The following is a 9,789-nucleotide window of genomic DNA, read 5'->3' on the forward strand; positions in this document are numbered from 1 at the left end:
TCTTTATAGAAGTTGTTGCATCTTTGCGCCAAGGGTTTTGTAACCAAGGAGCTTCTTGATCTTCATCGTATGGATGAACTAAAAAACTTTGCAGCCAACATCTTTTTCAAGTTGGTGTGTTAGTCACGTACTTGGATCCATGCATCGATTGGTTAGTTGCGTACTTGGAGCCATGCGTTGAAATGAGAGATTGTCACTACATTATAAGTCCAATTGTGTATTGGGGTAAGAGTTCAACTGTAGGTTGGTATTAGGTACTGGGATTCATTTTATTTGTAACTGTTTGTTTTGATAATAATGGATTCTCGAGAGTGATGACCTTAAATTCACCCGGTGAGGTTTTGCCTCAGTAATTTTCCCCATTCGTAAGCAAATTACCTGTGTCAAATTTATTTTCCACTGCATTTAGTTATTTGGTGATTTCTTTGTGCTACCATGCATATTGCATGTAATTGAATCTAATTAATTAACTTGGCTAATTAATTGGTTAATTTACTTAAGGGGTCAATACATTCATGGCCTATCAGTGGTTAAGGTTTTCGACTCATGTATATTAAAGAAAACTCTCCCTTATACTTGACAAGAGGGAGCATAACGTCTTTGGCAAAGTTATAAGGATGATAATGAACTTCGAGTTGCTACAACTTTTATAAAATATTTCACAATCATCAAAATGACAAGTTATTATTAATAAAAAAAATAAAATAAAATAAAGTGATATCATATATACCTACATGAAAAGCCAATAAAAACCTACTAATTTTTGTATTTGAGCAATATTCTAAATTTAAATACAACATAGCGAGACGTTACTTTACACCTCCAACCATTGATCTCAATTTATGTCTTGATTGGAAATAATATAATTATAACAAAAAAATATATTGCAGTTTTTTTTTTTTTTTCTCAATGTTATTTACTTTATTTTGAAGGTGACATGATTTATAACAAGAATTTTTTTTATTAAATAAAAATAGGGTAATTTAAACAAATAAACTTACAAATTGAGGAAGTAGGTATGCCTTTTAGGGTAAAATAAGACATTTAAATTGGCGTGAGATAAATACAAACAGATTCTTCAATTGTATATAAGGTTGTGTAATCGAACATTAGGCTTAAACCTAGAAACTCTTTTTTTTTTTTTCCAATAAAGTTACTTTTGTTTGTTCATCAATTTGTGGATGATAACCACTACCGTAAAGCAACCTAGTACCATTTCTCTTCCATAAATTTTTTTTTTTTTGTTTTTTTAAATACAATAAAATTTTAACTTATTATATCCGCTTTTTATTATAAGTTAATAGATCTGTTAGTGTAGGTAGAATTTAAACTAAATCTCTTATTTGATTACAATAGATTAAATTAATTGAGCTGAATGTAATCAAAATATATTTTGTTGTTTAAACTTTGAATCATTTCCACATGATGCTGGACTAATATAGGCATATAAGTTGCATGATTTCTTAGCACATCTTCCTTCTTGGATGTTTCCCAAATACTCTTAATATATCGACTCTATTAGAGCTTATCCTTTAAATATTATTACAATGGTACAGAAAAATATTAAATCCCAAGTTTGTGGCTAGACTTTATAGGGTGTTTGATTACCTCAAATCATATTATTTAAAAGCTATTGGATAGAGGATTCACCACCACTAGCAGTGGAGGCTTTTTACCAAGATTCTTTACATATTATTGAAAGAATGAATGCCTTGCTTCAAAAAAAAAAAAAAAAAAAACTATTTGGTCTTACGGTCCTAAAAGTTTTTTTAAAAAAAGTCCTCTATTTTTTGAAAAGCATGGCATTGGCATGTTCCTTGGCTCAGGTTTTTTTTTAAATTATTATTATTAACTTGGCCTATTGATTCCATCAGGCGGTAGTGATCACCCCACAAAAAATAAAAAATAAAAAATCCTACCAAGTGGGAGGAGAAAGAAAAATATGATACGCCGTACCTCTTACCAAGAAAAAATAAAATTTTCTTCTGAATTTTTTTTTTCTCTATGGGTTGGTGGCCTTGTCCTTTTCTCGAATTTCCGTCTACGTTCATTCCTTCATGCAAATGAACACGAATCATTCACAACTATTATAATTGTCCAACTTTGCTTCTTGTCGGCACTTTATTAATTCGACTAATGTGATATGATTTCTTAATCTTTTAGTCCAGTAATTCATAATTAGGTTTAAATAGTTATGATTCCACTAAGTTTTAATTGTAATTTTCATTTTTAAGTAATAAATTTTATAGATTACATTTTCATCTACGAAATCCATACGACTCTTCCGTCAAAGTCCGATAATATTGTGCATGTTGAATATCTAAAACGAAGATGCTTTGTCAAAAATTATCAGTATTTGACATTTATTAAACAAATAAAACTGAATTTAATTGAAAAAAAAAAAAAAAAAATCATCATCCACAACCTTATATACGTGTAGGTAGGTGAGTTCGGATTTATGTTTTTATTATTCCTTTTACTTTGTGTATGAATAGTTTTTTAAACAACTCATTTTTAAATAACTTTTTTTTTTTTTTTTTTGAGAATGATAACTATATTTTTATTAACTTTTAACAAACATCCGAATAATTTTTCCATAATAAGCAGATCCAAGCTTACACTTATATCCGCTATAAGCAATTATTAAATGACACCGACAACCATGACAATACATAAGGTCCTAATAGTTAGCCCCTAAAATTAGGGAAAATTACACTTTACTATCTTAAATATGCTCTAAATTACACTTTGCACTCTAAACTATTCAAATACACGATTTACACCCCAAACTATGACTATTGTTACACTTTGCACCCTAGCATTAGTTTTACTGTTAAGTTAGATGGAAATATGAAGCATGTGACTTGCATGTATGTATTGCTTAAGTGGCACAAACTTAAAAAACCAAAAACCCCTCTTTCCAATTAGGGGCAAAGCCAAGGCCCCCCTGACCTTCCTCCTAAACCCCTTTAGTATAAACATCAAATTCTAACCCATAATTTCAGTTAACTATGCAAATGATACACATTGATAGTTTGATGTCGAAATTAATTCCCCCCAACAAAGAGAAGAGTATACAATATGTTATATATATTAAAACGAAAACAAAGAGCTGCTTAACAACTTTCGAGACACCTGCAGAATTAGGATTGGTTACCATAGTGTTCTAATACAAAAAGCTGCCTAATATGCTTTTGTCAAATACCTGAAGTTCAAGTAATTGAGATATTACATTCTATTGATCTAATATCATGTATGTTTGTGAGAGATAGTGCCTTATAAAGTGGCATGTTATTCTCCAGCAGCACATGCAAGAACTTGCTATGTTGTCATGAGATGTGTTACATACTTGTACCTTTATCAACAAAGTTTTACACACTTGTTCCACTAATCTTATTTTTTCCCTCAACCTCTTTGACTCTTTCATTGTTTCAAATTCTATGTTTTGGTAACAAAATTTAAGGCTTTTTAGCAATGAAGGTTAAAAATCAATTAAAAAATTGAATGGGAGATCAAAAGATGAATGATTGTGCTTCCAAAGTTGCCTTATGATTTTGGCCCCCGAATTGAAATCCTAACTCCACCACTGTTTCCAATCAATTAAAAACAATTGTTTTTTTATCCATCTCTCTCTCTCTCTCTCTCTCTCTCTCTCTCTCCCCAAATTAAAAATCCCTAATTCAAAATCATCTTCAACACCACTACTGCTCTACCACCGTGAAATGATTGCTCAAAAGAAGCCCTAAATCCCTAAAAGAAACCGTCAATTTGTAGTTGAAAGTATGATGAAAGTCAAAAGCTAAGGTATTGGCCTTTTACCTATTCTATGAATCCCTATTCTACGTGGTAGGTTTTATAAAGCATGGTATATATTTAATATGGTACAAAAGACAGCACTGAAACTTTTGGACAATAAAATTTTACTATTCAATCAAAGAATGGATTAGTGTTCTTTGAAACAACCTATATATTTCTGCAACGCCTAATCTATATTGCAGAAATTTCAACATCAATCAACAGATGGCCAGTAAAGAAGCCAAATTTTTTACATTGTCGAGGTGACAAAGATCATGCCTCTTACCAAACNTTTTTTTTTTTTTTTTGAGAATGATAACTATATTTTTATTAACTTTTAACAAACATCCGAATAATTTTTCCATAATAAGCAGATCCAAGCTTACACTTATATCCGCTATAAGCAATTATTAAATGACACCGACAACCATGACAATACATAAGGTCCTAATAGTTAGCCCCTAAAATTAGGGAAAATTACACTTTACTATCTTAAATATGCTCTAAATTACACTTTGCACTCTAAACTATTCAAATACACGATTTACACCCCAAACTATGACTATTGTTACACTTTGCACCCTAGCATTAGTTTTACTGTTAAGTTAGATGGAAATATGAAGCATGTGACTTGCATGTATGTATTGCTTAAGTGGCACAAACTTAAAAAACCAAAAACCCCTCTTTCCAATTAGGGGCAAAGCCAAGGCCCCCCTGACCTTCCTCCTAAACCCCTTTAGTATAAACATCAAATTCTAACCCATAATTTCAGTTAACTATGCAAATGATACACATTGATAGTTTGATGTCGAAATTAATTCCCCCAACAAAGAGAAGAGTATACAATATGTTATATATATTAAAACGAAAACAAAGAGCTGCTTAACAACTTTCGAGACACCTGCAGAATTAGGATTGGTTACCATAGTGTTCTAATACAAAAAGCTGCCTAATATGCTTTTGTCAAATACCTGAAGTTCAAGTAATTGAGATATTACATTCTATTGATCTAATATCATGTATGTTTGTGAGAGATAGTGCCTTATAAAGTGGCATGTTATTCTCCAGCAGCACATGCAAGAACTTGCTATGTTGTCATGAGATGTGTTACATACTTGTACCTTTATCAACAAAGTTTTACACACTTGTTCCACTAATCTTATTTTTTCCCTCAACCTCTTTGACTCTTTCATTGTTTCAAATTCTATGTTTTGGTAACAAAATTTAAGGCTTTTTAGCAATGAAGGTTAAAAATCAATTAAAAATTGAATGGGAGATCAAAAGATGAATGATTGTGCTTCCAAAGTTGCCTTATGATTTTGGCCCCCGAATTGAAATCCTAACTCCACCACTGTTTCCAATCAATTAAAAACAATTGTTTTTTTATCCATCTCTCTCTCTCTCTCTCTCTCTCTCTCTCTCCCCAAATTAAAAATCCCTAATTCAAAATCATCTTCAACACCACTACTGCTCTACCACCGTGAAATGATTGCTCAAAAGAAGCCCTAAATCCCTAAAAGAAACCGTCAATTTGTAGTTGAAAGTATGATGAAAGTCAAAGCTAAGGTATTGGCCTTTTACCTATTCTATGAATCCCTATTCTACGTGGTAGGTTTTATAAAGCATGGTATATATTTAATATGGTACAAAAGACAGCACTGAAACTTTTGGACAATAAAATTTTACTATTCAATCAAAGAATGGATTAGTGTTCTTTGAAACAACCTATATATTTCTGCAACGCCTAATCTATATTGCAGAAATTTCAACATCAATCAACAGATGGCCAGTAAAGAAGCCAAATTTTTACATTGTCGAGGTGACAAAGATCATGCCTCTTACCAAACTTGTCAAGCTATTGTTGCGGTGGTGGAGTAGTGGTGGTAGTGAAGATGATTTTGATTTAATTTAGGGTTTCAAGGATTTTGATTTGGGGACGGGTTGATACGCACGAGAGAGAGAGAGAGAGAGAGAGAGAGAGAGAGAGAGAGAGAGAGAGAGAGAGGAGAGAGAGAGAGAGAGAGGAGAGAGGAGAGAGAGAGAGAGATTAAAAAAATGTTTTTAACGGATTGGAAAGAGGAGTTTTTGGTCTTTTAAATTTGTGTCACTTAAAAAATATACATATGCAAGTCATATGCTTCATATTTCCACCCAACTAAACATTAAAACTAACATTATGGTGCAAAGTGTAACAAGAGTCATAATTTAGGGTGCAAACCATGCATTCGAATAGTTTATGTGCAAAGTGTGATTTGGGGCATTGTTTAGGGTGATAAAGTGTAATTTTCCCTAAAATCATCACACTTCACAGTTCTTTCTCACATTCTATCGATACCAGTTTTAGTTCACTCAACATTTCCTGCAAATTATTTCATGATGGATTGAGTAGGTTGAGTTGACACAATATAGCTAGGATTTTATAGCTATGATTGACTACCAATGTTTAATTGATATTATTATCAATCTAGGGTAAGAGAGTATCAAATCTTATATTTTAAGTTAAGTAATAAAATATCTGTGAACTATTGACAATTTGACAGAGATTTGGGGATTCATTTTTGTGCAAAGGTGTTAGCATCTGCAAAAATCCACATTAAAAGGTTCATCTTATTGATATTATCTCTGCTTGTTCGATTACATTAGAGCATTCACAGCAGTGGAGCTAAAATTTTAGCTATTTAGCTCCACCAAAAGTTATTTTATCTATTTTATCTATACACATGCTACAGCGGTGGATCTATTTTAACTTTCAACACAATAAAATAATATAAACATCACAAAAATAATATAACCACTACAATAAAATATATATCCACTACCCAAAAAACATCTATAGCACCAACCACAACCACTCTACCATCAGCCACATGCATAACCACACCCACAACCACCACCAGTCCACAGCACTACCTTTTTTTCTGTCTCCCGCTAAGAATAAAAAATGTTAATCAATCTAATTTTATACATACATACATACATATATATATATATATATATTTTGAGAAAAATCTAAAATTTTATATTAACTGTAAATTTGAGCACACCTTCTTCCCCATATTTGGACCTTCTTTTTATAATTACAAAATAATTTTAAGAATTTATTTATTTATTATTATTATTATTATAAGAAATTTTTTATTTCTTGAAAAGAACCCATCACCTTCTAGTTTGCCTCATTATTACTTGAAAGTACCAGTATTAACCCACAGTGCCAGAGTGGCAAATAATGGGTTCGGATCCAATTTGGACCACGAAACTACTAGGAAAGGTAGGCAGACTTGGATATGGTCCACATAGACATGACCTTTACCAATTTTCGCAACCAATAGGACTTCCATGTTCCATTGAGTTTAAGATTCATTATAAAACAAAACAAAAACAAAAACAAATCAAAAACAAAAATAAAAAAAAAAAATTGAGTTCATGGGAGAGTTTGTTTTGGGTAAGGGTTAGATCCAGGTCTTCAATCTGTTAGAGCCAACATGATGTGAAGATGTGGTAAAAAATAGACAAATGTTCATATCATGTCAAATCTAGTGCATTGAAGCTAACTTGTGTCTATTTGTTTTTTGTTTCTTTTTTTTTTTTGTTTTTTTTTTTATGAAAAAAAATGAGAGAAATGTTTAAAAAAAAGAAGAAAGTTATGCCATTTTACATTTTATGATTTCCAATTAATTAAAAAATTAACCTTCGGAGTATCCATAATTTTTATTAATAATTTTATTGATACTTCATCCTTACAAGTATCCAAAATTACTGATGAAGACAGTCAGCTAATAGATACTTCATCCTTACAAGTATTAAAAAAAATATACATAATCTGTAAATAACTATACTTAATCATAGATGCTATTAGAATGTAAAAAATAAATAAATAAATAAATAAACTTTGACTATATTTTAAAGAGAATCATCATACAAAATCTATAGTGAAGTGTAACTATCTCTGTTATTAATATTCTGGCATGACATGTGAGAGGAAGTCATTTTTGTCCAACCACTGTATTAATTAGGATATAGGACTAGAGGTTCCACACAAACAATAATGATAAGACTTCAGAGCGAGCAATTAAATGTAATTCTTCTGTAGCTGATGGCGCGGGTCCGTCGCATTTTTCCGCATACATATACGCGGACTTCGAGGGCATTTGGACTCAGCTAAAAGCTGAGTTCACGTTTTGCGTTTTTTTTTTTTTTTTTGGGGCAAGTGAATAGTAAAATCACATAATTTTACTATACAAGAAACAAAAAATACTGTTTATATATTGTTTAGCACTGTTTACGTACTAAAAAATATTAAAAATGGATCCTACGGTACTATTTACACATTTAAAAATTATTTTGCTACAGTATTTTCAGTTTTCAATTTTCAATTTTAGCAACAATAAGTTTAATCCAAACGGACCCTTCATTCATTTGCTCTGAGAATAACATATCTGGGGGATAAGCATGTATCTAGATAGTTGAAATATTAATTAATTACTAAATGAGGTGAATGAATTATTGTTTGATTACTGTTATACGGACTGGTTCTAATCTGGATCTACTATTGAAACTATTATTTTGCCTACCATAAACACATCATAACAGCTTATTGTCATCTAGAATTAGTTATGAACTTACGAAATTGTTATGAAAATATTATAGATATTGTATTTCTATTGTTGTTAACATTAGATGGTTTTATTTTGTTGAAAAATTCCAATTGAATAAGTTGTTGATAAGATATGAGAAATTTTTTTCAACCCAATTTTCAATCAAGCAAAGAATTTAAAGATTAGGCTCCTTGTCAAGCTAGAAAACGTGCAAAGACTTCTTCTCAAAAAAAAAAAAAAAAAAACGTGCAAGACTCGTTACTGCCTTTGTAACATTGATGTTGGAATAAGTGATACCAGTGAGATATATTTTCCACATTGGATATATAAGCGTCTTGAGCAGTACAATGATTTAGGATTTCCCATTAATATGACTATAGAGGAAACTGCAATGGTGAGAAAGATGATCTTAGTGGGTTTGTGGTGCATACAGACAAATCCATCTGATAGGCCGTCCATGAGTAAAGTAATTGAAATGCTAGAAGGAAACATAGAAGCATTGCAAATTCCTCCAAAACCTTTCTTATCGTCACCTCCAAGATCTCCCGTAGAAGAATCCTCCACATATTAATACTATGTAATAATACCTATAGATACATTTTTTTTCTTGATAACTTTTTTATTATTATCTTACATTTAATTTAAGGATTGGGCTCCTTGAAGACAAGTGTTGGTGTTATTATGTACCTTTCACATAAAAGAGGGAGTGTGCACTTCAATGTCCCTTAATCATTAACCTGGGAAAGATCTCTAAGCTAAGAAAAACTCAATTATAAGACAGGAAAGGGAGTGTGCGCTACCAACTTTTGTTTCTCAAAAAAGTTTCTAAAAAAAAAAAACTTTTGTTTTTGAGAGAATATTCAATGGAATTGATACCTGTTAAATTTATTTATTTATTTTTTTAAGGAAGAATTGATACTTATTATTGAACCCCTTTTAAAAAACAGTTACTGACATTAATTGGGATATTAATTGCACGAGTAAATTTAGTGTCACAAAGTTTTCCACAACTTAATCACTACTTTGCTACGTGATAACTCATGAGTGGTGAAATCATAGACTCGCTATTTTATTTTCATTACTCACGAATCGCCATATAGCAAAGTTGTGGCAAAGTTGTGGAAAAGTTTATGGGTGTGCATCAGTTGTCACATCTCTAAATTATACATTAGATTTGGGACATTACATATATTGGGTTTGGCTTACCTTCACTCCTTCAGAACTTTTTAACTAAAATCTCATTTTATTTTAATTAGTCACTAACTCGTGCGATGCACGGAAAAACTATTGACTCTGAAAAAAAAAATTCAACAATGAGTAAATAGACATTTTGTTGGTTAGTATTTTTTTTTTTTTAAATAAAGAAATATTTAACTTCTATACTTTTCCATAGCTTAGA

The sequence above is a fragment of the Quercus suber genome, unplaced genomic scaffold (assembly GCF_002906115.3).
Source record: "Quercus suber isolate HL8 unplaced genomic scaffold, Cork oak 2.0 scaffold_246, whole genome shotgun sequence".
Taxonomy (NCBI): Eukaryota; Viridiplantae; Streptophyta; class Magnoliopsida; order Fagales; family Fagaceae; genus Quercus; species Quercus suber.